This window comes from Rhinolophus sinicus, linkage group LG04, assembly GCF_036562045.2.
Source record: "Rhinolophus sinicus isolate RSC01 linkage group LG04, ASM3656204v1, whole genome shotgun sequence".
Lineage (NCBI taxonomy): Eukaryota > Metazoa > Chordata > Mammalia > Chiroptera > Rhinolophidae > Rhinolophus > Rhinolophus sinicus.
The window spans coordinates 114,979,957-114,985,956 of NC_133754.1; the positions used below are offsets into that span (position 1 = coordinate 114,979,957).

A 6,000-nucleotide genomic window follows, 5' to 3' on the forward strand; every position below is an offset into this window, starting at 1 on the left:
AAAGATTGAAACAGATGTCTCCAAATAAAAAAAGGAAAAAAAATGGTAGACGGGGAGGTAGTGTCAGTAGAGGCAATGGCAATCACTTGCAATGGCAGAGGAGACAGCGCCTCCCTTCTGAAAACTGACAGGACACCAACGGTACATTTTGTGCCTGAATCCAGGTCACGGATGCGCGTGGGCCTTCTCTTTAGCAGCAGCTGGACGTGTTTGCCATCCTGGCATGACATTTATGAAGCTCAATAAATCAAAATGGCCAAGCTCTGATGTTTGGAAAATATAAGCAGTCCCTGTGTGTTCCAGGTCTCCGTTGATTTTCTCCTTTGTGGTTTCTCATGAGTAATCTTTGAGGACCCATTTCCCTTCCAATCTGGAAACAAAAACTTCCTACTTCTGTGTGTGCTTTGGCGATTTTTCATTCTACGTTTTTCTCGTAATTCCCCACCCCTGGGTAGTATCACCACTTGTGTCCACTAATTTCTAACCATACAAAGATTGAAGGGACCTTTTGTAGATCTCCATCGCTCTTTCTCACTGTAGCTGTAAACATGGAGGTTTATTAGAATTTAATGTTATTTGAGCTTGGGATTTCAGGTTTTAAGGAGATCTTTTTGTGCATCTGAAAATATTTTTGTTTTTCACCTTCCAAAGAAGGAGTCAAGTGAGTATCATTAGTGTTCCACTCTTAAAACTGCACCTTCTTTCATATTTAGAATCATCCAAGCCCTTGCAGTAAACCCATTTCCTAAATTATTTTCCATTACAGGGTATTGCTTTATAAAACCAGAAGTAATCTTGAAGTTGGAACAAGAAGACCCATTTTTATTAGAGGACAAATTTCTAAATGGGAGTTATCCAGGTGAGTTTTGGAATACAGGTAGAGAGTACCTCTTGAAAATTAAATCCAAAATCGAGTCAGTTAAACAAAGGGCACCTTTGGAAGTTTAGAAATGAGTAGATCCAAAAAATGTGGGTATGGAAGGTGTAACATAAGTGGTACGAAGTAATTGTTTTCATTTTTTCAAATAGGTAACACAGTATATGTCATTTCTACCTGACAAATCAATCAATTTATATTTAACTAGTATAAAGTCAGGTATAGGGGTAGATTATAATATCAACTAAAATTGAAGTTTAAAGTAAGGGAAAACGGGTAGAAGTGATACATTAATTTGATCAGTGGTTTTGTAGTTGGAAAAACTACGTACTACATAATTAATAAATACGAATTATGGAAGATTTATAAATTAGAAATGTAACTCCTCTAAATGTGCTACTATAAATGCAAAAATACAACCTTTGTCATTATTAGAAGGGAAACACCATGATAATACAAAGAAAACAGACCTATCACTGAAGAGTTTTTGTTTAAAAAACATATGACTATTAACATGTAAATAGCACATCATAAAGTAAGATAGATGTAAGTGTCATATCAGTGTCAATGTGTTAAAGTCACTTATTAAGAGAAAATGGTATGAGATTATAAGAAAGAGACATACTTGAAAATAATTTTGAATGTTTAAAATATGAAATGCGTAATATGCAGAGAATACACATAAAACCATTCAGGCTTAATTTATATAAGTATTGCATATAGTTTCGATTCAGATTAAGATTCATACAGTAATCAAAAGGACACTTTGATAAAGCTATGAAGATAATTTGAAAAGGAGATGTAGAGGCTGTAGATACCTGTGTGCCAATTAATTTATCATTAAAATCCATAAAAACTGCAAGACACATGAAGAGAAACAGCAAACATTAGATATAATAGACCTATATATACCACTCTGATTTCATACAAGATATGGTGGACAATAACTAAGATTCTAGAACAGGAGTTGGTAAATTATGTTCCTTGACCTAAATCCAGCTAGCTGCCTGTTTTTGTAAATAATAGTTTTTTATGGAACATAGTTAATTGTTTGCGTATTTGTTATGGCTGCTTTTTTGGTACAACAAAATGGTTGAATAGTTGTGCCTGAGGTTATGTGGCATGCAGTTACTGAAATATTCACCATCAGATGCTGCACATACAAAGTTTGTTGACCCCTGCTCTAGATATTAAACATATTTTTTGACATGAGTCTAATATATATTGATAAGGGTTTTTTAAGCTCTACTCTGAATATATAGTGTAAACCTTCTCTGAAGTGTTAATGGAGTAACAAAACATAAATTTTGGGTTAGAAGCAAACTATTAACTTTGCAACGTTAATTTAACATAATTTAATAACACTAGCAATTATAGACAGTATGAGAGAAAAATACCCCATGTGTAAATGAAATATGCGTATATATTTTTGAAAAATCTGTTACATGAAGGAGTACCTCAAAATTATTATTATAAAAGTATGAAATGTATGTATGAACCTGTCAAGAGGTCTGTAGGAACTCAACAAATTGCTGTATTAAACCTTACAGTTTATTATAGCAAAAAGATACAGATAATATCAGCAAAAGTAAAAGTCACGGAGGGCGGTATCCAAAACAGACTTCTTGTTTTCTTCTCCCGATAGAGTTCTATGGAAAGTGCTTAATTCTGCCAGCAGCGATGTATGGCAGCACAAGTGAAATATGGCAAGAAGAGAAATTTACCCGAGCTTTGGTGTACAGGGTTTTTACTGGGGGTTGGTCATGTAGGGCCTGAGCACCTAGGTGATTGACCTATTTACTCCAGTGAGGCCCAAGGCCCCAACCATAAATCCCAGGGTTAGCCTGAACTATCTGGTGTGGCCCCAGCCCCCAGGTGTGTAAACACACTCTTATCAGGCAGGACATTCCCTGGGCTTACCAGTTATCCCCCAAGAGGTGGTGAGAGAACAATCATTTTGAAATATGCAGGATGAGAAAACCCCAAACCTGGTGAATTAAATCTTTCATGCATACAACTTTTGGGGGATGGGTATAGCATTGCTTAATGGAAAGTTTCAACAACAAGGAATTTTGAGAAGACTTAAGCAGAACAGAAGTTTTTTGTTTTTTTTAAAATATCACTTGAAAAATTGGAAAGCTATAATGGTATAAATTAAGTAAAAGCCAAAACATGCTTCGTGGAATAAAAAGAATTAAATAAAATGCATAGAGTAGCTGTCCTATGTTGGAAAAAAGAGAGAAAGATTTTATAAGAAGTCATAGAGCACAACGCACAGCTGTAGAAATACAGCTGCACAAATGTGGAAATTTTGAAAATCTTTGCACAGCACGAAATAAAACAGAAATAAAAGAATATACTAATAACATCTTCATAGAATGGAATACGACTTTAAAATTCTGAGTGTTCGCCCATGTGGATAAACATACTTGAAGAACAGGATGACGTAGGATCTTTTCTAACAGATGCTAATACTATATTGTGAATCTGCTGTAACTGGTATGGGATACTACTGGCATGGGGTTAATTATAGACCTTTGAAACACAGTACAGAGCCCAGAAACAGCTGCGTGCTCTAATGACAACTGATTTATGAAAAGGGTGATAGCATAGAAAGCTGCAAAAGTAATTTATATGAAAACTGGCATCGTGCCCCATCTCTCCACCCTACGACAGAACTCTATTTGGTGTGGATTTATACGAAAGGGATTTATGTGTATTTGTTTTGGTTTCCATGTTCTAACAGCTAGGAAGGGGCAGATAAATGAGTTAGAGGTACTTGCAACATACATTCCTCATAAATGTGTTGTTTCTATGAAGAATTCAGATCTATCTTGTCATCACTTTCTAACTATGTCCTTCTACGATGCACTGTTTATAGCAGCTCTCTTCTGTCCAGCAGTCAGTCCATCTATACCCATCTTGTATTTTTCCCCTAAGCACTCATCAGCTCTTCTTACTTCTGAAATCACATTTCAAAATCTCCACTTCTGTGTCCTATTTGAAAATTTCAGAGGCCTACTCCTCCCTCCCATATATTCTCCACTTCCTGTGGTGGTACTAATCATGATTCCCGAGCTCAGTGCCTCCTTGGATTTGATCTTATTTTTGTCTGTGCTTCCCTGTGTGCTTAGTCACATCTCATTGGCCTGTTATAACGTTGTGTCCCTAGTACCTCAATCACAATAAGGAACAGGAATAGGCATACAGTGGATTTTTATGAGCGAATAAAGTTTGATTCCCAGTTTCTTTCTCCTCCGAATTTGTCTGTCTCTGAGCTCTTCTTCCTGTACAGTAACACCCTCCATGCTTATGTCATACATCCCCATCATTTAAGCCTTTTTGCTTCATCCCGATGACCTCATCCCTCCTTTAGGGCAGGTGCACCTCAGTGTTATGGTGTCTTTATTGTCAAAATGACCAAATGAAGACAAAATTTTTCTCTCACAATTCAGAAATCCTTAGTTTTTCACTTCTGGCATAGTTATTTTGTTCTATGACCTACTCTCATAACACAACCATGAAATCACTTGAAAGTGCTGATTGCTCATCACGGTCATCCTCATAGTGATATTTCCACACTTTCTGACATTTTAGTTTTTCTGTTTACTCCGTCTTTTCATATTTTCACTGTCTTCATAACATTCCCCAAAACTAGAGTCTTGCTCTTTAATGCCTTGGTTATTGTTATTCCTAATTAGAGTTCATTTTTCAATAATGCATCAAATTCACCTTGCTCTCAATTCACAAAATAACACATGGCTTATAAGTGTAGGGTTTTATACATAACTTAATATATGAAATTTATTTTACTGTTATATTAGTGACTAGCCATTCTGAACCCCTGTTGCATCATCAGATGTATTTATGTTGCCTACCTTGTTACCAGAGCTTATCTGATGCAATCTCCTAAGTGTCACCAATCCTTGAGACATTCTTCTCTACATCACACTTTCCATCATTGTACGCTTTTTCTATATAGGTCGTTAAATTTATTAAATTTCTGATCATGCCTGGCCACAAGGGAAGGTCTCATTTTTTAAAAATTGCTGCACATTAAATTTTCGCCTAGACTCCTACTTGTATAAAAGAATCATGGGATATATATTTTTTTTAAGATTTTTTTTTTTTTTTTTAATTAGGGAAGGGTTACAGGAACTATTGGGGAACAGTGTGTACTTCCAGGATTTTTTTCCAAGTCAAGTTGTTGTCCTTTCAGTCTTAGTTGTGGAGGGTGCCGTTCAGCTTCAAGTTGTTGTCCTTTCAGTCTTAGTTGTGGAGGGCGCAGTTCAGCTCCAGGTCCAGTTACCATTGTTAGTTGCAGGGCATACAGCACACCGTCCCTTGCAGGAGTCGAACCGGCAAACTTGTGGTTAAGAGGTCGCACTCCAACCAACTGAGCCATCTGGAAGCTCAGTGGAGGCTCAGCTCAAGATGCCGTGTTCAATCTTAGTTGCAGGGGTTGCAGCCCACCATCCTTTGTGGGAGTTGAGTAGTCGAACCGGCAAACTTGTGGATGAGAGCCCACGCCCCAACCTACTGAGCCATCTGGCACTGGCCCGTATGGGAATCGAACTGGCAGCCTTCGGCGTTAGGAGCACGGAGCTCCCAACGGCCTGAGCCACCGGGCAGCCCCCAGATTGTTTTTTTGCAAGGAACCATTGTAGAGGAAAATAGGCTGGACCAGACCATGGTAGAAAATACTGTGGACCTGTAGATTTGTGGAATGATAGTTTGACCCCGTAAAGTAATACAGGTAATGTAAAACTAAAATTTCTAGATGGATAGCTCTTAATTCTTTCATCATTTTGGTGGTCAGGAGTGGGTAGTGGACTATGCATCATCTTAGCTGTTTAGCTAAGCGTAACATGCTTGCATGGCATATGGGTAGCAGTAGGGTAATAGTCAAATATACAAATATATATATATACAAATATATATATATGTATTTAAATAATTTCACACAGACCTAAATAGCCTCTTGACATTTTTTTTTAAGATTTTTTTTTTTTATTATTGGGGAAGGGAAACAGGACTTTATTGGGGAACAGTGTGTACTTCCAGGGCTTTTTTCCAAGTCAAGTTGTCCTTCCAATCTTTATTTTGGAGGGCGCAGTTCAGCT

At 37.2% G+C, this 6,000-nt stretch overlaps 1 long non-coding RNA gene across 1 annotated transcript in view; it reads left to right on the forward strand.

The window, feature by feature from the left end:
• Positions 1-6,000, forward strand: part of LOC109439571 (zinc finger protein 510) — a 283,485-nt gene that overhangs the window by 18,605 nt on the left and 258,880 nt on the right. The window contains exon 4 of the long non-coding RNA XR_012496036.1: positions 767-859. This is a non-coding gene — a long non-coding RNA (zinc finger protein 510). The remainder of the gene's footprint in view (positions 1-766; positions 860-6,000) is intronic.